Below are 25,438 nucleotides of genomic sequence, written 5' to 3' on the forward strand. Positions count from 1 at the left end.
ACTTAGTCTGCCGATGCTAAGTGGCGGTCACGGCACTAGCACTATGACAACATCACGTCACGCCTTGCCACTAATCTATAAACCGAGGCAGAGTTGAAATTTGTAACCTAAATAAAGACCATGGTAAAATGGGAAGGCAGGACAGAAACGAAGAGGAAGGAATTGCCATGTATCCCTCCTTTACCACTGGGGAACTCCACCTACACATTCTTTAAAATTTATTTTTCACAAGAGGAGATTGCTACTGGTGCATCTGCGAATCTTTATTGCAAGCAGTACCGCACGAAACAGTGCAAGCCTTACTGCGCCCAAATGCTACAAAAGAATGCTGCCTGGCGAGCTATAATTGCATGAGGCCACGAAGTCAGCGCTAAGAAGGGAAATCCAGGGTAAGAAAGAAGAAACAAGCTGTGTCGCTCTACTTCACCACCGTGAAGAGCCACCTCCACAAACCATAGGATATGGATGTCGACATTAAAGGAAGTTTTATCTTTTACAAAAAGCAGGGAATGTGTACACAGTTTACTGCTCATAATATAGTGCCAGATATGGCGTTCTCCCATTTTGCGCCTTCGAATTATGTACCAAACTTTTTTTTTCAAATAAGTTTGCCTACTTTGTGAGGAGACTCACCACCTTGCTCACTGCCTGGAATATACCCTGAAAAATCTCAACTGTTTAGCCTTTGCACTTGTTGCTTAGCTTGACGCTTCGTTTGTGCACATTGAAATTCAACATTTCTTTTTCGTGCAAACCAATGCAACCTGATTCGGGCAAAGGGACAAAACAAGGCATTATAAACGTCCTCTTCACAAACGGTGAGTGTCTTTTCAACCTTCTCATGAAGACGCGTACACAACGTATGCCCTACTCTCTCCATGGAGAAAAGGCTACCGATGGCTTCCTGAAAAACATTTTCGCAGCCTTCAACAAAAGACACGAATGGAGGAGAAGGAACTGAGAGACTTCCCAAGTCAGATTCCGCAGTACCTTTTACGCTCAAATATAGTAGCACTTGGTTGGCCTCACTAAATGACGCATATTCTACCTTCAGGCTACATTTCTGGGTTGTTCCGACGCACGAATGGGACAGCAAAAATTTCGCCGCTAACCAGCCGGCAAAATAAACTAGGTTATTTTGCTGTATGTCCGAAAGTTCGTCCGAGAAAGAATCATCTGTCATGCTAAGCGAGACTGTGCTTCCGATACCAAGAGCCGGAGACAGTGCCAAAATGCCAACAGGAAGAGTTGCCAAGACCGTTGTCATGTCCTCGGCGCAGTTAGAGTTTTCAGACAACTTGAATAGGTTATTGATCAAAAGATGCCTCAAAGCGGCCTGAAACTGACGAGCGTGTTGGTGTTCGCACCTGATTTGGACCTTATCGTCGAAAAGCTGTTTTCAAGTGCGTCCTGGTTTAATCGCCTGGCGAGAACTTAAGAAATCCATAATTCATTGCGAGATGATCATAGAGCATCAAAAGAGACCGCATGGTTAAACAAAAATCGCGTATACAAGGCGGCTGCCTCGGACAACCCACTACTCGCATGTTTTCAAATACTGCAATACATTCCGTCAGAAACTCTCTATGGACACAGCCATTGCACATCGCAGATGCATAAGGTGTCTTTGTCACTCTCTGTGAACTGTTAAGGCAGTCAAACAAACTATCTATCCTTTCTACAAATCGGGCCATACGAATCGCTTCAGCGGGCAGCTGCTGAAGACCAAGGTGTACATTGCAGCAGCACAGTGGTTGCTGAAAACTTGTGCAGCCAATTTTACCGACATCTTTGATGCAAAGGTTAGGGTAAAATGTCTGTCGTTCAGCCTTGGTATCCAACGAATCTCATGCGTGCGGTCCTTTTCATACGCCGGCCTAATGTAACTGCTCTTCACAAGGTGATCATCTATTCTGAAATCATACTTAAATAGCATGTTTCGGACACATTTAAGTAAGTGCAGAGCATCGAAAAGAAAAAAAAAGAGTCTCCTTCCGTCTATGGCTGTATGCGGCTCTTCGGTTTGCAAAAAGGGCTTGCAAAAAGGGACACGTTCTGGCTTCCCTGGTCACAGAGTACCGCTATATGGTTGCAAGCCAGCGTCCACAAGGGACTTGCAGCATTGCAAAAGCAGGTCTTTCAAAATGCTTGCGGGTGTTCCTCGATAGGCAAAAAAATAACCAAGAGGTTGTTTCCATGGCGTTCGGATACCTTTTGCCATGAAGACAAGAGCCTTGGTGCAGAGGTTATTGCCTTGAAAACCGTTATATTCTTCCAGACCTTCAAACCTGTCATGCGAGGGGTTGTATGAAAGTTCTTTTTTAATATGCATTTCATCGAAAACAATGCAACAGGCTCTGTCACTCATGGAAAAGGTAGCCACTCGTCTCTCTATAAGGTCGAAGATTTCCGGGAAAGACCCAACCCTTAGGGGCACACGCTGAAGCCATAACTACAAGGATCGCACTGTGGCAGCCCGAGAAGTCGCCTGCAATACCTATAACCCTCCGGACTATGAAAGTAGAGCCCTAAGGCAAAGGATTTGTTCTGGCTTGACCATCGGCGACCGAACCGGCTCACATTCTTCATCCTCAGCTGAGCCTCCAGGAGTGCAGCAACAGGTGGAGACACGTGTAAGCGGACGCTCCGGACGATTTCTTCAATCGTTAAGGCTTGACGCTTCCTCTGCAGTCTTCTTTGCAGCCTCCGGTTAAAATCCCGCTGTTTCCGCAGTTTTTTCTTGAGCTCCTTGGTTCTTCTTCGAGCCTCGGACTGACTGGTACAGGGCGCTGTGGGTGTGGAAAGATGTGGGTTTTTCAAAAAGTTTGCTTCATAGATATTCAATGTATATAAGAAACCGTTAAGGTGAGCATGTGATATTGGCTAATTTTTACATAGTTCTGAGCTTTGAGGCAAATACTTAAATCTATCCTAAAGAGACGATGCAAAACGCAAGGCACATGCTGTTTCTGATATGCTACTATGAACAATTGCTCTGTGCAAAAAGGAACAGCTGGCGGCAATTACAGTGGGCTTGTCTTACACCTCCGTAAAAAAAGAACCTTAGAATGTTATACTTCAGCTTTTCGTGCATACGAACGTCAATGCAGAGCAAACAGATAAGGTGAGTGACATGAAAAAAACACATTTTAATCACTGCATCAGAAGACAAATCGTGATGAATGTCAACGTCCGAGAGGGACGGAAGACGATTGTGAGACCTGCTTTATGTGATAGTTCTCTCTGCCAGATCACGCTTCTCTCCAGTAAGCACGCATGACCAGATTGTATTTAGCTTTTTACGAGGGCTATTTGTGTAACGCTAAGGAATGCAGATTACTGCAACCCGGCTGACTTTTACATCGTTGAATGAACTTGTGCGAATGTTTCTGCGTATTTGAGGAAAGGGGGCCCGCTTGACAAGTCATTCTTGGCGCGTAAGCAGACCTGTCTGCTGCACACTTCATGTTGTATGAATCAGCGCTGAGAGCAGTGAGACCAAATAAAAGGTATTGTTTGAAGATAGAGAAATATTTAACAACGCAGTGAAACATGACCTTATTTTAATGCCCGCCCTCTGTGGCGAGCACAAAAAGCATAACAGAAGTAGCTTTTCTGTTTTTACATCTTTAGCCTTACATAAATCTGCGAAAGAATTGTTTTTCTGGATGACTTTCAATTGCTTTCTTATCGTTAGCTACTCCATGTGCAGTGCTATACATTTTTTTGGCATGTTTGTAAATCTTTACCAGTATAATAATTAAGGGAGCTCAAGACAAACAGGCGACAGCAGGCAACCACAACAATCCTAACTGGGTGCTGTCATTCGTAAGAAAATTTCCACTTCAGTTATGGCTTTTGTTTTTACCTTACACTTTTGTAAAATTTAAAGGGCGCGTTGGCGCCCAATATGACTTTACACGATGTAAATATAATTACATTTGCGAAAAGCCTCAGCAGCTGTATAGTGACAGAGAATTTTCGAGAAGTCTGTGCAACCGACGGAACCTGGGGAGCCGCGTCACCACTGGCCTCTTGTGCAGGAACGGCCCCCTCCAACTGCATGTAATCCTCTTGTTCTGCGGAGGAGGGAGAAAATGTGGGGCATTTTAGCTTCTCCAACCTGGAGAGATAACAAAAGACAAAAGAAGTGACGAGAGTGGCGCAGAGACCACATTCCGCCAGGAGTTACCAGCGACTTCCTGCGGAGGTGCTGCGCCTCTAAGTGAAGAACAGATGTACGTGTGATCACAGTGGTCCCTTACTGTGCTCCACCCTGCAACTTTTTTTTTCGGGAACTTATTGTCGGGGAACAGTGGTGTCTTCGCTCCTTATATGTGTCCTTAACATAAAGAGGCAAGGTTACCCTCTACACGAGAGAACTCCTTCACCGAGGCGCTGCCTTCAGCAAGCCGGTAGGATGTTGGCTCAAGAACCGATGTCACCTGGGGAGCGGCGTTACCACTGCCCTCTTGTGCAGGAACAGCGTCCTCCAATTGCATGTAGCCACGGTGTGCTGCGAATGAGGGACATAATATGGTGCACTTCAGTGTGTCAAACACGCAGCAAAAAATGAAAGAAAAAAAAGGAAGAAAGAAGTGATGAAAGTGGCACAGAGAGCACATTGCGCCAGGAATTACGTGGGACTTCCTGCGGAGAGGCTGTACGTCCAAGTGGAGGACAGGCGTACTTGTGATCACAGTGGTCCCTTACTGTGCTCCACCCTGCAGTTTTTTTCGGGTACTAAGGGAACAGTCGTGTCTTAACTCCTTATATGTGTCCTTAACATAAATAGGCAAGGAATTACCTCCTACACTAGGTGATTTCTTCACGGTGGTTGGTTGGCAGCCTATTAGCGAGACATCATCTGAGATGAACGAGCTCACGTGGCCAGACAAGTTGGACTCTGCAAACGTAATATGGACAATTTATTTATGCCATATGCAACTACGTGTAAAGTTAAAATGAAAGTCACCTTCAATTTTGGAAGGCTGGAGATGATTCTGACCAACGTCACCACACCTGTCGTCATGGGTGTCAGATCCTTTGCCTGAAATAAAGGTCTAGTAAATATACGTTGATTTTATACCAAGGAATGCATTCGATCAATTCTGTCGATGTATTCCCCTTGTTCTATTAAAGATAAGCACTGTTTTACGAACGACTATAGTACAGGCATGCCTATTGTCGCGCGAAAGACGGCTTGGCGATTTGCTTAGCGATAACAGGAGATATTGTAGGCTCTGCGTCGTGACGAAGTAAACCGGGCCGCAGGAATGCTGATTCATGAAAGTGCAGCTAGCACACTACTCTCGACCGTTGTTGTCCCGGCGTCTTATCTAGCAGGCATGGGTTCCTACAAAATTTCACCCACGATTCACGCCTGCAAATTCAAAGTAGCATGTAGCATTATTTAGGCCAATGTCCTGGTGAATAAGGAAGAAAAAAAAGAGAACTAGATCAACGCAAAGCAGGGTGATGACAGCAAATGAAGAACACATGGCAGGAAAGATGTGGCTGTAGCACAAAGTGAAAGCATGAAGTACTACGTGTGAGGGACTAGTGCCGCGATTTTGTAGCGAGGCATTATTACTTATTCTACTCTAGTCTTATCATCCACCGCTCAGTCTGTTCCGGCTGATGCCGTTGATAACGCGGGCGGACCGTCGCTCCGACTATAGGGGCTTTGGCTCCGCCCACTGACAAAGCGCGATAAGCGCAAAAAGGCATTATTACATGAAAGGCATCGCTACAAAATAACGGCCTAGTTGTGCATCTAAGCACAGTAATAACAATTTGGAGCGTTGTATTTATATAGAGCTAAAGCGATACGAATTTTAATTGACTGAAGCACAATACTTACGCTATTTGAATAGGCGGTGAAGAACTGGGGAAGTTGACACCAAAAGTACCGAGCCAAAACGAAGGCCACAACGTAGCGCTAATTGTAAAGCAACAGAAGTTTCACAAAGATTTGTCAAAGCACCACGGCATCCCTCCACACAACCCTACAGGAAGGCATTAATAGTAATATAGTTTTGCCTCACCTTGTCGAATAGAGAGGAAACCGGTGTAGTGAAACGCCAGCCGTACGGTCGTTGCTGTTGCATCCTTGCACGGCACATCGTTTCCGCGGGTACCGAGGAAAACGTTCGGCGTGAACTGTTGGTCGCATCGTCCCGTAGGACGCCGTGCCCGTTGGACACAGTGTTCAGCACTTTCATCCACGATGAAACGCACCTCGCAACACCACGCTCAGCAAAAAGTAAATTCGCGCCACAATAATTCAGAGAACGCCTGCAGGAGCGAAACACCAAAGCATGCGAGGAGGCGTGTCGTAGCAGACGAACTTCACGAGCGCGCCTTTCCGTGCACTACAAGGGCTGCATGGTATGATTACGACATGCGCCCCTTCTTCAGAGGGCGCTGACAAACAGGTATAAAAAAAGCGCTGTCATAATTTCTTTACACATTGCGCCTAATGAGAATTGATTGGGACATAAATGTCGTTTGAATAGTATAAGAAATTGCTTCGCCCTTGACACAAAATTGTTTTTTATCAGTGTTTGTTCCCTCCTCCCCTAGTCGCGCTTCAATTACAACTCCCATAACTCCTTTTGTTGGTGTCGCTGGCAATAGGTTCTGAACCGCTTTTCGCCCGAAGCTTCGCGACCTAGGTGAATTGGCCTTGGTACGTCCGTCACGCTCGGTGGACGGAAGCAGAATCGATTGCGCCACGGAGGCGGCTGCTCTGCGCTCTCCCCACCACGCACACGCGACAGAAAATCTACCAGAATAAATACAGCAAAAAAGCATCAAAAAGGAGAAGCTTCGCCCCAGGGAGGGCTCGAACCTCCAACCTTTCGGTTAACAGCCGAACGCGCTAGCCGATTGCGCCACGGAGGCGGCTGCTCTGCGCTCTCCCCACCACGCACACGCGACAGAAAATCAACCAGAATAAATACAGCAAAAAAGGCATCAAAAAGGAGAAGCTTCGCCCCCGGGAGGGCTCGAACCTCCAACCTTTCGGTTAACAGCCGAACGCGCTAGCCGATTGCGCCACGGAGGCGGCTGCTCTGCGCTCTCCCCACCACGCACACGCGACAGAAAATCTACCAGAATAAATACAGCAAAAAAGCATCAAAAAGGAGAAGCTTCGCCCCCGGGAGGGCTCGAACCTCCAACCTTTCGGTTAACAGCCGAACGCGCTAGCCGATTGCGCCACGGAGGCGGATGCTCTGCGCTCTCCCCACCATGCACACGCTACAGAAAATCAACCAGAATAAATACAGCAAAAAAGGCATCAAAAAGGAGAAGCTTCGCCCCCGGGAGGGCTCGAACCTCCAACCTTTCGGTTAACAGCCGAAAGCGCTAGCCGATTGCGCCACGGAGGCGGATGCTCTGCGCTCTCCCCACCACGCACACGCTACAGAAAATCAACCAGAATAAATACAGCAAAAAAGGCATCAAAAAGGAGAAGCTTCGCCCCCGGGAGGGCTCGAACCTCCAACCTTTCGGTTAACAGCCGAACGCGCTAGCCGATTGCGCCACGGAGGCGGCTGCTCTGCGCTCTCCCCACCACGCACACGCTACAGAAAATCAACCAGAATAAATACAGCAAAAAAAGCATCAAAAAGGAGAAGCTTCGCCCCCGGGAGGGCTGGAACCTCCAACCTTACGGTTAACAGCCGAACGCGCTAGCCGATTGCGCCACGGAGGCGGCTGCTCTGCGCTCTCCCCACCACGCACACGCTACAGAAAATCAACCAGAATAAATACAGCAAAAAAAGCATCAAAAAGGAGAAGCTTCGCCCCCGGGAGGGCTCGAACCTCCAACCTTTGGGTTAACAGCCAAACGCGCTAGCCGATTGCGCCACGGAGGCGGCAGCACAGCGCTCTGCCCACCACGCACACGCTACAAAAAATCTAGCAGAATAAATACAGCAAAAAAAGCATCAAAATGGAGCAGCTTCGCCCCCGGGAGGGCTCGAACCTCCAACCTTTCAGTTAACAGCCGAACGCGCTAGCCGATTGCGCCACGGAGGCGGCTGCTCTGCGCTCCGCCCACCACGCACACGCTACAAAAAATCTACCAGAATAAATACAGCAAAAAAGCATCAAAATGGAGAAGCTCCGCCCCCGGGAGGGCTCGAACCTCCAACCTTTCGGTTAACAGCCGAACGCGCTAGCCGATTGCGTCACGGAGGCGGCTGCTCTGCGCTCTCCCCACCACGCACACGCTACAGAAAGTCAACCAGAATAAATACAGCAAAAAAAGCATCAAAAAGGAGAAGCTTCGCCCCCGGGAGGGCTCGAACCTCCAACCTTTCAGTTAACAGCCGAACGCGCTAGCCGATTGCGCCACGGAGGCGGCTGCTCTGCGCTCAGCCCACCACGCACACGCTACAAAAAATCTACCAGAATAAATACAGCAAAAAAGCGTCAAAATGGAGAAGCTTCGCCCCCGGGAGGGCTCGAACCTCCAACCTTTGGGTTAACAGCCAAACGCGCTAGCCGATTGCGCCACGGAGGCGGCTGCTCTGCGATCTCCCCACCACGCACACGCTATATACAGAAAATCTACCAGAGTAAATACAGCAAAAAAGCATTAAAAAGGAGAAGCTTCGCCCCCGTGAGGGCTCGAACCTCCAACCTTTCGGTAAACAGCCGAACGCGCTAGCCGATTGCGCCACGGAGGCTTTTTTTTTTTTGCTTTATTGCCTCCGCGGACATCGAAATACAAACCACAAAAGATAAAAGCACCTCAGCTACACTTGAGCTGACGCGTGCGGAGCTAAAATCTTTTCAGTTGCACCAAATCATCAAGCAGCGGTATCCACTCTGGTGGATCAGGCTGCGCCCTGAAACATTCACGAATATAAACAACACTCTCGATAAAGTTTTCACGTTTAGAACGTGTATTTATGTCGGCGTGTCGCACCTGCATTCGTGTTTTCCACAGACTGTGGAGGCCAAGGAGCATGATTAAGTCGTAGGGCACATCTTCGTTTTCAACTGGTAAGAACCGGATGCCGTAAGGGTTTAAGGGGAACTCTTTTTAATCGTTCTCTGAAGCACATCCCAGCACATCTTTCTAACTCCTTTAAGAATATCTAGCCCTGGGCGTCCACAGTGTGGTAACCGGTAAAAGGGTATCGGCAACATCACGTCAGCAAGCGCTTTGTACAGATTTTTCTTGTTAACATTGCATAGGTAGACCGGGGTAAATCGTACTTCCAACATCTTGCACGAAAGGACAACCTCGCGCAAGTAGCCTGTCACTGCTCCATACATGTTCTCACATGAGACTATTCTTCCAGGGAGCAGCCTCTGTAAGCGCACTTGCATAACAGTTCTTAGAAAGGGATCACTTTGATCACGTAGGAACATAAATCGCGAAACTACTTGCCGCAAAAATAAATGCACTAGGCCAAGGCCTCCGCTTTTACATGAAACAAAAAGGTTAGCTCGGCTGGTTCTTTCCCAAGTGGACGCCCAAATAAAAACAGCAAAAACATGATGCATTTTTTTTGAACAGCTGTCCGCGTCGCACACAGTATATTCATGACATACCACAGCTTCGAAATCAAAAAAATATTGCAGATAGAGGCACGGGGAAAACATTGACAGCTGCCTCCCTTGCCACGCGTCCGCTTTCTTTTTCACTCTCAAAGTTTCTTCTTTCCGGTACGAGCTGGGATCCCGATGACATTCCAGGGGCACTCCTAGATATCGCGTTAGCAAGGTAGACCATCGTAGCCGAGAAAAACAATCCGGTGCACCGTCCTATTCACCATGCCAAAAACCGGAGCTTTTTTCTCAATTAATTTTGCTACCAGTCTGAACACAAAATTTTTCCACCACACTCGTGACTTCACAGATGCTCTCTCTGTCTGCACAAAACACCACTATATCATCTGCATACGCGAGTACTTTCACATGCGATGACTGCAGCCTGTAACCCGGAATATTATCAGAGTTGATAATTGCCAGGCAGAGCGGCTCTAAATAAACTGCGAAAAGCAAGGGGCAAAGCGGGCATCCCTGCCTTACTGAAGAACGTACAGCGAGTCTGTCAGTGAGTTCGCCGTTAACTATAATACGGGTCGTACAGTTCTTGTAGGCCATCTTTACGCCTTCTACTATAACACAACCAAGGTTGCAGTGTTCCAGAATGGAAAACAGTATTTTGTGAGAGACACGGTCAAAGGCTTTTGCCAAGTCGAGCTGCATCATTGCTACCTGACTGCCAAGTGTATCAACACACTCTAATACGTTGCGTGCAACGTGTATATTTGTGGCGATGCTACGGCCTTTAATGCCACAGTTCTGGTGAGACCCAACCAATTTCGCGATCACAGACTGCAGTCGTTTTGCTAACACCTTCATAAAAACTTTGTAGTCGACGTTAGTGAGGCTAATCGGTCGATATGACCCCACCAACAGGCGTTTTCCGGGATCGTCAGTCTTCGGAATCAAAGCAATGTGGGAAGTAGAGAAAGACAGTGGAACCTGCTTGCGTTCGTAAGCCTCAGTCAACACATGGAGCATGTACTGTGCAACAGAATGCTTAAAGGTTTTAAAGAAAGCAGCACTTAGGCCGCCTGGACCCAGCGCTGCTACGGAGGCGGTTTCCCCGCCTGCCGTGCTTGTACCGGAAGGTTCGGCAGTGGCTTTAGCGTCGAGCGCCTGGCACCCGGTGCCTTCGTCGGAGGCTCGTCGCCTTCGCCTGCAGGCTGCTGTTTCACGCCGTCTTCTTCATGAGGACGCTTCCCGGCCGTCAAGCCCGCTGCTACCTGGCTGGTCTCCATGGCATCCATGCCTGGGGTCTCTACACTGCCTAGTGTTTCGACCATGGCTTTCCCCGCGTCCGTCACCTTGTCATCGCCGTCATGTTGCGGCTCACGCTGCGCCGGTACACTATCAGCCACTGAACTGGAAACCACCGCCTTCTGCTTCACCCGAGGCGTCAACGAAGGCGCAGTGTCACGCGTTGCTTTCCCAGCTGCCCGAGCTGCTTCCTCCGCGTCCGCTAAGTCCATCAGCATCTCGGACGAGTCTTCGCTTGTTCCTGGGCCTGCAATGCTCGCGTAAGTGCGAGCACACTGGTCTTCTTCGTGGCCGTAGCGTCGGCAGGCTCCGCAACGCGGGACTCGACACTCCCTGCGGATGTGGCCCGTACCTCGACACCGAAGGCACAGCGGGGGCCTGCCCGGTACAACGACTTGTGCTAATTCACCGCTAACCTTCAGCTGGTGGGGCAAGTCATCCAGATTCACGCCTGCTTTCAACTTTAGGGTGACGAGCCGGGTAGTTGAACCCTTCTCAGTCATGCTGTGCACCCGCCACCGCTCGCGGGCAACGTCCGTGACCTTTCCAAACGGCGCGAAGGCAAGACGCGCGTCCACGTCAGGAACGGTGTGCAGCAGCCAATGCACTTTCAAGCGCAACATCCGGGTTGGCGGGGTCAATAACGAGGCATCGGCCCTTTTTGACCTGCAGCTCACCAACGCTGACTATCTTCTTCACCGCTTCGTCGTCTTTGAAGGTCACGGCCCAAACGTGGCTCATACGGTAGACCCCAATAGCCACCACTTCCGGCAGGAGCGATAATGGGGCGAGCGCATCGCGGAAATCTTCCACCCGGTATGGGCAAGGTAGATATACCTGGTAGCGAAGCTTCCATAGAAGCCCATACGTTCAAAACATGGCGGTTCATCGGCGGTTCACGGGGCTTAGCGCCATCTGTATGAGGAGGGAACACTTCCGGCGGAAGAAAAATAATGTGACGTCATATCCGTTAAAAACCAAAGTGACGTCATTTTGTTCTCAAAGGCGCGAAATTTGTTTTCGGAGGCCTGCCACTACAGTTGTATATTCAAATGCCCCGCCATACGACTTGATGGGCATTGCGAGCTTTCAGCGCGGAAAGCGATGCAGGAAAAGGGCAGCCGTACGGGTGTCGAAATCGCATCCCTGCACAGAACATACTTTCTTTGGAGGTTGACGAACGCTTTGGGCGTAGAGTGCTCGTCCTTTCGTCGGACGCCAAGCCCGTCGGCCAGCGCTGTCGCACGAAAACAACTAAATTAAGCAATTATCTGGCGGTCGCAACTTACTGCTTTTGACTGAATAGGTTAAGAAACAACGAGACTACCCGCGTCACCAAATTCAGACAAACATCGGCAAGCAAAAAAACACAACATGTGAGGGGGGCGTATTGTAACAGGCTAACTTTACGAGCGCGCTTTCCTGCACAGTTCAAGAGCTGCATTGCATTGCAAGTGATAGCGGCTTCAACGCCCGTCGCTGTCGGTGGGCGCTGAGAAACGGCATTTATTGATAATGATCAAGTAAAACCGAATTGTCTCTTCTTTTCTCGCCATCCGTATATAGAACCGATTAGGAACTTTATTTGGTTGAATTATACTAACTGTGTCTCTTTTTATTTATAAGACGCTTTTTTCTTTACAAATGTTTGTTCCCTCCAAACATAGTCGCGCTTCAATCGCTGCTCCCATAGCCACCCTTGCTGATGTCGGTGACAATTCGTTCTGAACTGCTTTTCGCCCGAAGCTTCGCGACCGATGTGAATCGACCTTGGTATGGGCGGGCCCTGATATCACAATGTAAAAAAACGGTGTTCAAAACAAAACGCCCTGTTGGCAAACTCGGCAAAACAACTTGGTACTCGTCCGCAACGACACTCCTGTTACCGCGGCCGCTCTGGGCCGCTGAAGCCGCTCCTACGGGGCCCGTCATCGTACGTCCGTCACGCTCGGTGGCCGGAAGCAGAATGAGCACTACACCACGGGAACCGAGCACGGAGTAGGTTATTTCGCTCCCCCTTTTCTTCTGCGCGTATACGATCGAAATAAAAACAAAATTCAAAAGCTTCGTTCCCGCCCGGGATCGAACCGGGGACCTTGCGCGTGTGAGGTACGCGTGGTAACCACTACACCACGGGAACCGAGCACGGAGTAGGCTATTTCGTTCCCCCTTTACTTCTGCGCGTATACGATCGCAATAAAAACAAAATTGAAAAGCTTTGTTCCCGATCGGGATCGAACCGGGGACCTTGCGCGTGTGAGGCGCACATGATAACCACTACACCACGGCAACGTTTTTTTATTTGTTACCGGTAAGCAGCGGTACATAGCAATATCAACATAACTTACATATGTACACACACAGATGGCCTTCTCATCCGTTAAATATAAATAATAGGCACAAGCAGCCTGTCATATTGTAACAGGCTTTGTTCAGAATTCCTTAAGATTGGCCAAGGGTTCCATCCTGGCCATCCAAGGTGAAGGACACTCTTGTGTTGCAACCACAAGAAAACGTCTTATTTGTTCCCGGAAATACACACGGGCTGTTCTATGGGGATCACAATAGAAGCCTGCCATGCGGGAGCGCCATCTAAAGTAGAGGCCAGTCAGCATATTCTGATCAAAAGGTGTTCCGTCATCGTCATCTATCGGCAAAATTCTTATGCCATGTAGGTCAAGAGGAAATTCTTTCTTTATTGTGCGCTGTAAAACATCCCAGAAGTATACTCCCTCCCAGCACTGTAAGAAAACATGGTCTATGGTCTCAGGTTGTTTGCAAATGATACATTGTGAGCCCCATGGCATGTAAAAGCCTCTTCCTTCTAGAAACGTTGCAACTTAAAGTGTACCTGTGTGTAGTTTGATAAAGCAACTTTTCATACCTGGTGGTACCTGCATTCTTTTGACGCGTTTAAAAATATTCTGGCCTGGGCCTCGACTGTATATGGCTCTGTACAGAGGCGGGGGGAAAAGGCTGTCCATTATATCGTTGCGCAGCTTTTTCCTTGAGACCTTAAACAAATATTCTTTCGAATACCGTACAGCAAGGAAACGAACACTGAATACAATTTCCCTGTAGAAACCAAACACTGCCGCCGGCACACCTTGGGAGCATACTATCAACTCTGGCAACAAGTGCGCGAGTCTAACTCGAGAGACTGTTTGCAAAAAAGGATCATCGTTGTTCCGAAAGAAAAAACGTCCAACTAGTTGCCTAACAAACAGGTGGGCCAGCCCTAACCCTCCATCTTTCACCCGTCTGAACAAATTGTTGCGACATCATCTCTCCCATCCGGAACCCCACACAAACACGGCAAAAACTCTCTGGAATTTCTGCACATTGGCCCTGTTACAGAAAATGAATTGTATGACATACCATAGCTTAGCGACGAAAAACAAGTTGCATACTGTAGCCCTGGCAAATACTGAAAGATATTTGGCTTTCCACGCCTCGGCCTTCTCTTTAGCACTTTTAAGCTGGCCCTGCCAGTATTCGTCACTCTGTAAGCTTCGAGTGGTGCGCCTAAGTACCTTACTGGCGTTGTTGACCACTTGACATTCGCAAATATAGCAGGAGCCTCAGGCCATTCTCCATGCCAAACACCGAGGCACTTGCTCCAGTTTACTCTACTACCAGTGATTTCACCGAAGTTTTTTTACATTTATCGTCTGTAAAACGCTCTCCTTGTCTTTGCAACACACGGCTACGTCGTCAGCATAGCCCCAGGAGTTTGACTTCTGACGCTTGCATCGTAAACCCATGAATACATTTGTTCTCAATGACTGCCAAACACAAACTCTCTAGATAAATACAGGACAGAAGTGGGCTGACTGGGCAACCTTGACGCACGGAACGTTGAATGCTGATGGGGGGCCCCCCATTGACTTGTTAATTATAATCTTAGTAGTGCCGTTCCGGTACCCCATGGCTACCCCGTCAGTAATTATGGACCCGACATTTATATGCTTAAGAATGGCAAATAAAATACTATGAGCAACATAGTCAAAAGCTTTCTCGAAATCAAGTTGGAGAATCGCAACTCGCACCTTTAAGGCGTCACAACAATCTAGAATCGATCTCATTATGCGTACGTTCGTGTTAATGCTTCGTCCTTTGATTCAGCATGTTTGGTGCCGACCTACTATCGTTTGCATTACTGTTTGTAACCTGTCTGCGATTATCTTCATGAATATTTTGTAATCACTGTTGGTAAGTGATATTGGTCTGTACGACGTTACATATTTCAGTTTCGCCGGCTGGTCAGTCTTAGGGATAAGTACAGTGTGCGCTTGCCCGAAAGAATGTGGCAAAGCGTTTACTTCATACGCTTCGTTAAACACGTCAGCGAGTAGAGGCGATAGATCTGATTTAAACTGTTTATAAAAAGCGGCACAAAGGCCATCCGGACCGGGTGATTTCCCGGCTTTTAAATTTACAATAGCTTTTTCAACTTCATGAGCTGATATCGGTGCCTCGAGTCCGCTCTTCGTCTCGTCGCTGACTTGCGGCATACGTCCTAAAAACGCAGCTCTAAAGGCGTCTACGTCAACAGTTCTCGATGCAAAAAGTTGTTGGAAGTGCTCGAAAAACGCTTGTGCTATGTCCTCACTGTCGGTTATTTTATTACTATCTACTTCAATTTTGTCTATGTGATTGCGCCACGCATGCGTTTTCTCTAGACCAAGCGCGCGTTTAGTTGGCGTCTCATCTGCTGTCAATGCCTCTGCCCTCGCGCGTATAATCGCTCCTCGATGTCGCTCTTCATCGCATAGCTCCAATTTCGCTTTGGTGCCGCATAAATCGTCCTTGTGTGCGCCCGGCTGGCTGCACTCTAAGGCCGTTAATTTTTCTAACACTGCCCTTAGTTCTTTCTCTTTAGCTTTTTCTTCGTACTTTATTTTACAGGATCGGTCGATGGCGGTTAATTTAATTCGTTGTTTAAAATTTTCCCATCTTTCAGTGATTTGCACCACGTTGTTGTTTTCTACTTCCTTCAAATGTTCCTGTACATTGCTTAGAAAAAGCTCGTCCTTTAACAATTTGGAATTCATTTTCCACATTTCCCACGTGAAAGTGTTGCCTTTTCCTTTGCGTCCAACACATGTCTTGACCAAACAGTGGTCAGTGAATGAAACAGGTATGACATCGTAGCTGCGACATAAGGGTATAACATCTAGTGTCACGTATATCCTGTCTAGACGAGCGTGACTATGGCCTTGGAAGTGCGTGTATTGAACCTGGCGTGTTCCGACTAGGCAATCAGCCACGTCGTCCAAGTCGCACTCCGCTAATAGTTGAGTGAGCACATGACAGCTTTTATCATTTGTTCTCTTGCCTGTTCTATCTCGATCGCTGAGTACACAATTAAAATCTCCCATAATAATGACTTTTCTATTCGCGCATATGTGCGCCTTTAATGCGGAAAAAAACTTGCGTTCATCGCATATATTGGGTGCATATATACAGATCACCCGCCAAGAATCATCACCAACAGCAAAGTCGCAGTACACTAGTCTGCCTCAAGGGCACGAAAAATAATTTTCGATCAATAGCCCGGGCGGCTTCTTAATAAATAAAATAACACATGCTGACGCTCTTTGGCATGGCTCACTACCGCGTAATACGAAGACGTAAACCTTAGCACCATGCCCCGGGTCTCCTCCTCCCTTTCTACTTTTGTCTCCTGCACGGATAGAACATCGAGGTCTTGGTCCACCATCATCAACCGGTACACTTGGCTTTGTTTACGCTTAACGGCCAGACCTCTCACGTTTAGCGTGCCTAAGCTAAGCGTCGGGTTGGTTGCCATTGCTTATACAGGAAAGAGAGAAAGGCCCAGAGCACCGTGCTCACCGCAACGTCTAGCCAGCGGCTAGACGCCCCCGGGACCGTCCGGTGGTCTGGCATGGTCCGTAGTCGGTTGTGGCTTGTCGCCCTCCTTCCTGTCCCGAGGGATGTTTGGACAGGGCTTGAAGCTGCTCCTTCTTGTCATTGTCTTTGCAGGCGGCCCGTCGGCGTGGTTCTTAGCAGTTGCTTTCCCGTCGGTGGCGTCTAGCGGCCTTTTGAAGGGAGCGTTGCCGCTCACATCCATAGCATTGCTGTCTTGGGCCGAATCCCCACCTTCTGCGACGTACGTGGCATCATCGGATACAAGGCGGTTTTCGCTGCGTTTCTCCAGTTCTTCTGAAGAACGTGATGGCTCATCTTTCTTTTGGGGGGTAACAAGTACGTCTTTCGTACCTCCCTCTGTTTTTGTTGCCTTCGCATTGTTGGCGCTCTCCTGGTCACCCGCACCTTTGGCGGCGTCCTCGGCTTCAGCAGCGTCCATCCTCATCTCTGCGGTGATTTCGCTTGCTGGTAGCCCCACAGCTGTGGCGTACGTGCGTACGCACTGATCTTCAGAGTGGCCAAAGTTACGGCATCGCGAGCATCGCGGCACCTTGCACTCACGACGGACATGCCCGACACCCTTGCATCGTAGGCACTGCATTGGCCGTCCAGGCACCACGACAAGGGCCAGTTCACCTGCAACTCGGATTTGGTGCGGAAGGTCGTCTACTTTCATTCAGCTCTTCAGTTTGAGGAGAACGGTTCGAGACGTTGAATCCTTGTCTCCGACGCCTTTGACGCGCCATCGTTTTCGCGTCACTTCAATGACCTTGCCAAAGGCTGCCAGCGCTGTCTTTACATCGTCGTCTTCCACCCAGTACAGCAGCCAATGAAGGCGAAGGCGTACCTGTTGGTCTTGAGGGTCGACGACTACGCAGCGATGCCCTTTCACGTTCAGTTCTTTCAATGCCAGCAGTTTCTTCGCCGCCTCGTCGTTCCAGAAGGGGACCACCCAAACATGATTGATCTAATAGGCGCCAAGGGCCAAGACTTCCGGTAGCAATCCAGTCGGGACGAGCACGTCTCGGAAATCTTCGACCCTGTAGGGCCTTGTTCGCACGTCGCCGTGTAAAAACACGGTGTTCTTTACAACAAGTTCCTTGGGCAGAGGTGGCAAAATAAACTGATAGCTCGCTTCCTCGTTATCGATAAGCCTGTTACGGCGGCTGGTGGCCGCAAAAGCTGCTCGCTTCATCGGAGCCCATGATTCACACGTCCGCACAGCTCGGCTGCCGGAAGCAGAATCACACCACGGGATCCAAGCATGGAGTAGGTTATTTCACTCCCCCTTTTCTTCTGCGCTGCGCGTATAAGATCGCAATAAAAACATAATAGAAAAGCTTTGTTCCCGCCCGGGATCGAACCGGGGACCTTGCGCGTGTGAGGCGCACGTGATAACCACTACACCACGGGAACCGAGCACGGAGTAGTCTATTTCGCTCCCCTTTTTCTTCTGCGCGTATACGATCGCAATAAAAACAAATTGAAAAGCTTTGCTCCCGCCCGGGATCGAACTGGGGATCTTGCGCGTGTGAGGCGCACGTGATAACCACTACACCACGGGAACCGAGCACGGAGTGGGCTATTTCGCTCCCCCTTTTCTTCTGCGCGTATACGATCGCAATAAAAACGAAAATGAAAAGCTTTGTTCCCGCCCGGGATCGAACCGGGGACCTTGCGCGTGTGAGGCGCACGTGATAACCACTACACCACGCGAACCGACTTTTTTTATTGCCGGTCTTTGACAATGTACAGAGCACACACACTACAGAACAATATCACAAAAATTACTACAAGACATATTGAAAAACATGAAAGTCAACAGTCCTAAATGGACTGGCGTTGTCTAAAATTCTTTTAAAGCTGTCAGAGGCTCCAGCCTCGACAGCCATTCGGGTACACAATCTTGTGTTTTCTTTATTGCAATAAAGCGAGACATGCTCTCTCGAAAATAAATACGTGCAGGCCTAGCGTCTGGGTCGCAATGGTACCCAGCCATCCTTGCCCGCCATAAACAGTGGAGGCCCTGGAGCATTATTAAATCGTATGGAACTCCATCCTCATTGTTTATTGCTAGGTACCTTATCCCATGCGGACTCAATGGAAAATCCTTCTTGATTGTCCGTTTTAGGACGTCCCAGAAGTAGACGCCTTCCCAGCAATGCAAGAACACATGATCTGTGGTTTCAGGTTGCTTGCAGATCAAGCAATGTGAGCCCCATGGTACAAGGAAGCCACGTTCTTCCATGAATGTTTTCACTGACAGTGTTCCTGCGTGTAGCCTAAAAAAGAATGTTTTTACCCCCAGTAGGCACCTCCATTCTTTTCACCCGTTTAAGGACATCCTGGCCTGGTCCTCCACTGTATGCCGCTCTGTACAAAGGCACTGGGAATGCAGTATCGCATACATCTCTATATAACCTCTTTCTTTTCACGCCAGATAAATAATCGTAAGAAAAGCGCACAGAAAGAAAGCGCACACTATCAACAACTTCTTTTAGATAGCCGTGAATCGTTCCTGGCATAATATTAGTACTAACAATGAGTGCCGGCAAAGCGGCTCTTAACCTGAGCTGTAATACCGTACGCAAAAATGGATCACGCACATCTCGAAAAAACTAAAATCTATTGACAAGCTGTCGTACAAAAAGATGCGCCAACCCCAGCCCCCCTTCCTTCACCCGCCTGAACAGATTTGTTCGGCTACATCTTTCCCAGTTAGAGTCCCAGATAAAAACGGCGAACACTCTGTGCAACCTTTTCACGTTTACCCTTGAACAAAACAACGTCTGCATGACGTACCACAACTTCGTAATGAAAAACAAATTACATACAGTTGCCCTTGCGAAAATGGACAGGTTGATGCCTTTCCACCTGTCTGCTTTTTCTCTTGTTTCTTTTATTTGGTTCGTCCAGTATCCCTCGCTATGTTTGTAACAGTCCATGGGAACACCGAGATACTTGGTAGGGATTTTCACCCAGCTCACATTCGCAAAGTTGTCCGGGGCCGAAGACCACTCTCCGTGCCACAAACCGAGGGACTTACCCCAGTTCACTTTACTGCCCGTCACATCACAAAACTGCTTCACAACGCGTATCGTTTCTGTTACACTTTCTCTGTTTGTACAACACACGGCTATATCATCTGCATATGCCAGGAGCTTGACTTCTGTGGCTGCCAAGCTATAACCTCGTATTTGCTCGTTCTCAATTATTGCCAAACACATCGTTTCTATGTAAATTGCAAACAGAAGTGGACTGAGGGGGCAGCCTTGACGCACAGAACGCATGACGTTAATGGGGGCCCCCAATGATTTATTCACAATTAAGCGTGTTGTGTCGTTCTGATACGCCAACGCCACTCCCTCAGTGATGATGGCACCTACATTAACGTGATCCAGAATGGCAAACAAAATATCATGAGACACACAGTCAAACCCTTTCTCTAGGTCCAGCTGAAGCACTGCGACGCCGTCGTACGTTATGTCACAGCACTCGAGCACGCACCGCATCATGTGAATATTCGAAAAAATTGACCTCCCTTTGCTCCCACCCGTTTGGTGGTCTGCGACTATTTCTTTGATGACTATTTGCAGTCATGCTGGCAAAACCTTCATAAAAATCTTATAATCGACATTAGTTAGAGATATCGGCCTATAAGACGTCACTAGCCTAAGTTTCTCCGCTTGGTCACTCTTAGGTAACCGGATGGTATGCGCTTTACCAAAAGAAGGCGGCAAAGTTTTGTTCACATAGCCAGCGTTAAACAGGCCTGTTAGCAGGGGCGACAGTTCTTTCTTAAAAGCTTTATAAAAGCACACGCTGAGACTGTCAGGTCCGGGTGATTTACCATTGTTCAAATCATTTTTTGCTTTTTCGACTTCGTGTTCTCTTATATTCCCTTCTAATCGGTCCTTCGTGTCGTCACTCAATCGCGGCATGCGACCGAGAAAACCCTTCTTAAACTCATCTACATTGGCTTCTTGAAATGCAAACAGCGACTGGTAATAGTTTAAAAACGCTCGGCCTATGCTCTTATCGTCGACAAGTGTGCCGTTCCACAAGATCTTATCGACATGATTATGTCGACCATGAGCTTTTTCAAGTCCAAGTGCCCTTTTGGTGGGCGTCTCCCCCGCTACTAATGCGTTTGCTCTTGCGCGCACAATCGCGCCTTGATAGCGTTCTTTGTCCAACTGCTCAATATTTCTTTAATGGTTCGCATATCTTGCTTGTACTGCCCTGGCTCTTTGCATTCCAGCGCTATCAGCTCCTTAAGTATCTTTCGTAAGTCTCGTTCTTTCATCTCTCTCTCAAACTTTAAGCAGCTCGATCTTTCTATTGCTTTCATTTTTACCTTCTGTTTGAACCATTCCCATTTATCTGCTATGGTTTCAGTACGTTCATCGCATACTTCCATAACGGCCTCATGTATTGCCTCTACAAATGGCTCGTCTATTAGTAGTAAGGCATTCATTTTCCATAGGTCCCAGTTAAAAGATTCGCTCTTCTTCATACCTATGTTACACTTCACCAAGCAGTGATCTGAGAACGACACTGGTGCAACATAATAACTGTGGCACTTTGGAATCATGTCCTGTGACATGTACAAACGGTCTAACCGCGCATGACTACTCCCTTGAAATCGCGTATACATCACTTCCCACTCTCCCTCCAGACACTCACATACATCGTCTAGTTCATTTTCGCTAATCAGCTTAGACAATATCTGACTGCTTTTATCGCGGATACCACCATTATTGGATTGGTCCCGAGCACTCAAAACACAGTTGAAATCTCCCAACAAAAGCATGCACTTTTCACTGCTAATATACTGAACAAGATTCGAAAAAAATAATGCCCGTTCTTCTACACCATTTGGCGCATACATGCATATAACTCGAAATTTAACTTCACAAAAAACAACATCGCAAAATACAATCCTTCCGAATTGACATGAAAACACACTTTGTACTACAAGGTCTGGCAACTTCTTAACAAACAGGACACATCCGGCGGACGTCCCTACCGCGTGGCTCACGACCACATATCTAGTCGTGAAACGCCGCACCATGCTCCCAGTCTCCTCTTCCCCGTCTACCTTGGTCTCCTGGACAGCTAAAGCATCTATGTCGTGGTCAGTGACCTACCGTAGGACTTGAGTTCGCCTACGGCTAGCCGCCAAGCCTCGCACGTTTAGTGTGTCAACACTGAGAGAAGAGTCCCGCTGTACTGAGAGTACTGAGCCATGCTGTACTAAAGAATGAAGTAGGCCCAGAGCATGGTGCTTACCTTTCACGACTAGCCCTCGGCTAGCCATCTCCGGAACCTTCCGGCTTGCCGGCGTTGTTCGGGGGAGGCGCTTTGTCGCCAGGCGTTCTCTCCGGCGGGATGTTGGGCTTTGGCTTGAAGCCCATTTCCCTCCCAAGAGGCGTCTTTGTCGGCGGTCCCTCGTTGGAGCTCGTTGCACCCTCATCTCGGTCCTTTGTCTCGTCGTGGGTGCGCTTGACTGGAGTGGGAGTCGTAGTCCGCTCGTCGTCGTTGACGGCCTCATCCTGTTGCATTGCCTTCGTGTCGTCGATGGCTGCATCTCCACTAACGCCCCCCGTCGCCTGATCTTCTGTAGTCGCGACTTGTGCCGACGCACTCGGCATCGCAGCAGCCTCAGCCACCTTGCCGTCTGCGTTCCCGGCCAACGCAGCACCGCTCGTCGCCAGTGGCACCGGGTCTCCGGCTCCTTTGGCAGCGTCCTCCGCCTCCACCACGTCCATGACGTTCTCTGCCGCAACGTCAGTCGCAGCCGGGCACGTCACGGCGGCTTACGATTTCGCGCAGTCAGCGTCCTCGTGGCCGAAACGTCTGCACCGTGAACAGCGCGGGACTTTACATTCCCGGCGGACGTGTCCCGTGCCCTGGCAACGCAAGCACTGCATGGGCCGGCCGGGAACAACCACCAAGGCCAACTCTCCGCCGACGCGGACCTGATGAGGAAGGTCATCCACTTTGACGCCGCTCTTCAGCTTGAGCAGCACGGTCCTGGTGGTTGACGTCTTGTCCCCCATGCCTTGGACGCGCCACCTCTCCCGGCTTACCTCCTCCACCTTGCCGAAAGCCGCGAACGCAGTCCGGATGTCCTCATCTGCCACGCCGTACAGTAGCCAGTCAAGCTTAAGCTTCACCTGCTGGTCCTGTGGGTCGACGATAACGCACCGTCGTCCCTTCACCTGCAGTTCCTTGTGGGCTATCAGCCGTTTCGTGGTGGTTGCATCCATGAGGGTCACCGCCCAGACGTGGTTTATCTGGTACGCCCCTATGCACACCACCTCCGGTAGCAAGCCCGTCGGCAGCAGGGCGTCCCTAAAACCCTCGACCTTGTAGGGTCTGGCACGCTCATCCCCGTGCAAAAACACGGTGTTAATCGCCACTCGTCCTTTTGGCAATTCAGGCAGAATAAACGGGTATTCCTTATCGTCGTTAGTCCTGTTACCGCGGCCAAAAGTGACTGCTGTCGCTGCCCTTGAAGAAGCCATGATCCCACGAACCGTCACGCTCGGTGGCAGGAAGCAGAATGACACCACGGGAACCGAGCACGGAGAAGTCTATTTCGCTCCCCCTTTTCTTCTGCGCGTATACGATCGCAATAAAAACAAAATTGAAAATCTTCGTTCCCGCCCGGGATCGAACCGGGGACCTTGCGCGTGTGAGGCGCACGTGATAACCACTACACCACGGGAACCGAGCGCCGAGTAGTATATTTCGCTCCCCCTTTTCTTCTGCGCGTATACGATCGCAATAAAAACAAAATTGAAAAGCTTTGCTCCCTCCCGGGATTGAACCGGGGACCTTGCGCGTGTGAGGCGCACGTGATAACCACTACACCACGGGAACCGAGCACGGAGTGGGCTATTTCGCTCCCCCTTTTCTTCTGCGCGTATACGATCGCAATAAAAATAAAATTGAAAAGTTTTGTTCGCGCCCGGGATCGAACCGGGGATCTTGCGCGTGTGAGGCGCACGTGATCACCACTACACCACGGGAACCGAGCACGGTGTACGTTATTTCGCTCCCCCTTTTCTTCTGCGCGTATACGATCGCAATAAAAACAAAAATGAAAAGCTTTATTCCCGCCCGGGATCGAACCAGGGACCTTGCGCGAGTGAGGCGCACGTGATAACCACTACAACACAGGAACCCTTTCTTTTTTCTTTATTGCAGATTGTGACAAGCAAAACAACAAAAATACAAATGATAAAAACATCAGCCTACTTAGGCTGACGTAGGAGGGATTAAAATATTTTCATAACAGTCAATTCATCGAGGACAGAAATCCATTCGGGGGGTTCAGCTTGCGCCCGATACACTTCCCTAAGGGTCACAACACTTTCAATAAAGTTTTCGCGCGCCGAACGGACGTTAACATCTGCATGTCGCACTTTCATTCGTGTCTTCCAGAGACTGTGGAGGCCCAAAAGCATGATTAGATCTAATGGTACTTCCGCTTTATTTGCGATGGGCAAGAACCTGATGCCATATGGGTCTAGGGGAAAATCTTTTTTTACTGTTCGTTGGAGGACATCCCAATGGAAAAATGGGTCCCAGCAGTCAAGGAACACATGTTCTACTGTCTCAGGTTTTTTGCATAACAGGCAGTTAATGGTCCATGGGACGAAAATCCTCTTTTTATGCAGTCACGTCTTAACAGGGAGTGTGTTAGAGTGCAACTTAAAGAAAAAGGATTTCAACCTTTCGATTAACAGCCGAACGCGCTAGCCGATAGCACCACTTTTTTTCTTTATTACCGACTTGGCAAATACACAAAAACAACATGTCAAATAAATACGAGATTAAAATGACCAGTCGTTAAAAGACTGTAGCGTCATGTTAAAATGGCTTCAGCGAAACCAAACTGTCCAACACTTGAAGCCATTCCGGTGAGTCACTTTGCATTTTCAACACTTCCCGTGTGTAAACAACATTTTCAACAAAATAGTATCTGGCTGACCTCGCATGTACATCAGCATTGTGTACAGCCGTTCGAGTTCTCCATACGCTTTGCATACACAATAACATTAACATGTCCGCCGGCACACCGTCAGGTTCTGCGCATGGCAAGAACCTTATTCCAAAAGCACTAATCGGGAGCTCCTTTTTTAAAGTTCGCTGCAGAATGTCCCAAAGAAAGCGGGCATCGTGGCAGTCAAGAAGAATATGTTCAATTGTTTCTTCCTTATTGCATATAAGGCAATTGACGGACCATGGGACAAACAAACCCTCGCTCCTTAGCCATGGCTTAACCGGCAGTGTGTCAGTGTGGAGCTTGAAAAAGAAGGATTTTGTGTTAGCTCTTACAGGCATATTCCTTACTCTTTTGAGAACATCACGTTCAGGCCCTAAGTTGTACATAGAACGATACACTGGCATAGGTACAAAAACGTCAACGAGATCCTTATATATTTTTTTTCGTGACACTTCAAACAAGTACTCCCTAGAAAATCTCGCATTTAGAAGGCGAATCGCCGTGATAACTTCACGCAGATAGCCTTTTAGTGCCATCGGTTTGACTGCGTGCTACGATACAACAAAATCGGGCAAAGCGTCACGTAATCTCACTTGGATCACCGTGCGCTGAAACCCATCACTTTGGTCACGAAAGAAAACAAATATCGACACAAGCTGCTCGAAAAACAAATGAGTTAAACTGAGTCCGCCGTTGCGC

At 48.6% G+C, this 25,438-nt stretch overlaps 20 non-coding genes and 1 pseudogene across 20 annotated transcripts; all 21 read right to left on the bottom strand.

The window, feature by feature from the left end:
• Positions 1-530: 530 nt before the first annotated feature.
• On the bottom strand, positions 531-1,607 carry LOC119452824 (uncharacterized; annotated as a pseudogene).
• A 5,225-nt stretch (positions 1,608-6,832) lies between these two features.
• Trnan-guu (transfer RNA asparagine (anticodon GUU)) lies at positions 6,833-6,906 on the bottom strand. Its single transcript has one exon. It is a non-coding gene; the product is annotated as a tRNA-Asn (tRNA).
• Positions 6,907-6,995: 89 nt separating this feature from the next.
• Trnan-guu (transfer RNA asparagine (anticodon GUU)) lies at positions 6,996-7,069 on the bottom strand. The gene has a single exon. It is a non-coding gene; the product is annotated as a tRNA-Asn (tRNA).
• An 88-nt stretch (positions 7,070-7,157) lies between these two features.
• On the bottom strand, positions 7,158-7,231 carry Trnan-guu (transfer RNA asparagine (anticodon GUU)). Its single transcript has one exon. It is a non-coding gene; the product is annotated as a tRNA-Asn (tRNA).
• Positions 7,232-7,320: 89 nt separating this feature from the next.
• Positions 7,321-7,394, bottom strand: Trnan-guu (transfer RNA asparagine (anticodon GUU)). Its single transcript has one exon. It is a non-coding gene; the product is annotated as a tRNA-Asn (tRNA).
• Positions 7,395-7,483: 89 nt separating this feature from the next.
• Trnan-guu (transfer RNA asparagine (anticodon GUU)) lies at positions 7,484-7,557 on the bottom strand. The gene has a single exon. It is a non-coding gene; the product is annotated as a tRNA-Asn (tRNA).
• An 89-nt stretch (positions 7,558-7,646) lies between these two features.
• On the bottom strand, positions 7,647-7,720 carry Trnan-guu (transfer RNA asparagine (anticodon GUU)). The gene has a single exon. It is a non-coding gene; the product is annotated as a tRNA-Asn (tRNA).
• An 89-nt stretch (positions 7,721-7,809) lies between these two features.
• Trnan-guu (transfer RNA asparagine (anticodon GUU)) lies at positions 7,810-7,883 on the bottom strand. Its single transcript has one exon. It is a non-coding gene; the product is annotated as a tRNA-Asn (tRNA).
• Positions 7,884-7,972: 89 nt separating this feature from the next.
• Trnan-guu (transfer RNA asparagine (anticodon GUU)) lies at positions 7,973-8,046 on the bottom strand. Its single transcript has one exon. It is a non-coding gene; the product is annotated as a tRNA-Asn (tRNA).
• An 88-nt stretch (positions 8,047-8,134) lies between these two features.
• Positions 8,135-8,208, bottom strand: Trnan-guu (transfer RNA asparagine (anticodon GUU)). Its single transcript has one exon. It is a non-coding gene; the product is annotated as a tRNA-Asn (tRNA).
• Positions 8,209-8,297: 89 nt separating this feature from the next.
• Trnan-guu (transfer RNA asparagine (anticodon GUU)) lies at positions 8,298-8,371 on the bottom strand. The gene has a single exon. It is a non-coding gene; the product is annotated as a tRNA-Asn (tRNA).
• An 88-nt stretch (positions 8,372-8,459) lies between these two features.
• On the bottom strand, positions 8,460-8,533 carry Trnan-guu (transfer RNA asparagine (anticodon GUU)). The gene has a single exon. It is a non-coding gene; the product is annotated as a tRNA-Asn (tRNA).
• A 4,364-nt stretch (positions 8,534-12,897) lies between these two features.
• On the bottom strand, positions 12,898-12,970 carry Trnav-cac (transfer RNA valine (anticodon CAC)). Its single transcript has one exon. It is a non-coding gene; the product is annotated as a tRNA-Val (tRNA).
• Positions 12,971-13,049: 79 nt separating this feature from the next.
• Trnav-cac (transfer RNA valine (anticodon CAC)) lies at positions 13,050-13,122 on the bottom strand. Its single transcript has one exon. It is a non-coding gene; the product is annotated as a tRNA-Val (tRNA).
• Positions 13,123-18,065: 4,943 nt separating this feature from the next.
• On the bottom strand, positions 18,066-18,138 carry Trnav-cac (transfer RNA valine (anticodon CAC)). Its single transcript has one exon. It is a non-coding gene; the product is annotated as a tRNA-Val (tRNA).
• A 78-nt stretch (positions 18,139-18,216) lies between these two features.
• On the bottom strand, positions 18,217-18,289 carry Trnav-cac (transfer RNA valine (anticodon CAC)). The gene has a single exon. It is a non-coding gene; the product is annotated as a tRNA-Val (tRNA).
• A 79-nt stretch (positions 18,290-18,368) lies between these two features.
• Positions 18,369-18,441, bottom strand: Trnav-cac (transfer RNA valine (anticodon CAC)). The gene has a single exon. It is a non-coding gene; the product is annotated as a tRNA-Val (tRNA).
• Positions 18,442-23,385: 4,944 nt separating this feature from the next.
• Trnav-cac (transfer RNA valine (anticodon CAC)) lies at positions 23,386-23,458 on the bottom strand. Its single transcript has one exon. It is a non-coding gene; the product is annotated as a tRNA-Val (tRNA).
• A 79-nt stretch (positions 23,459-23,537) lies between these two features.
• On the bottom strand, positions 23,538-23,610 carry Trnav-cac (transfer RNA valine (anticodon CAC)). The gene has a single exon. It is a non-coding gene; the product is annotated as a tRNA-Val (tRNA).
• Positions 23,611-23,689: 79 nt separating this feature from the next.
• Trnav-cac (transfer RNA valine (anticodon CAC)) lies at positions 23,690-23,762 on the bottom strand. Its single transcript has one exon. It is a non-coding gene; the product is annotated as a tRNA-Val (tRNA).
• A 79-nt stretch (positions 23,763-23,841) lies between these two features.
• On the bottom strand, positions 23,842-23,914 carry Trnav-cac (transfer RNA valine (anticodon CAC)). The gene has a single exon. It is a non-coding gene; the product is annotated as a tRNA-Val (tRNA).
• Positions 23,915-25,438: the final 1,524 nt, after the last annotated feature.

This window comes from Dermacentor silvarum, chromosome 1 (genome assembly GCF_013339745.2).
Source record: "Dermacentor silvarum isolate Dsil-2018 chromosome 1, BIME_Dsil_1.4, whole genome shotgun sequence".
Lineage (NCBI taxonomy): Eukaryota > Metazoa > Arthropoda > Arachnida > Ixodida > Ixodidae > Dermacentor > Dermacentor silvarum.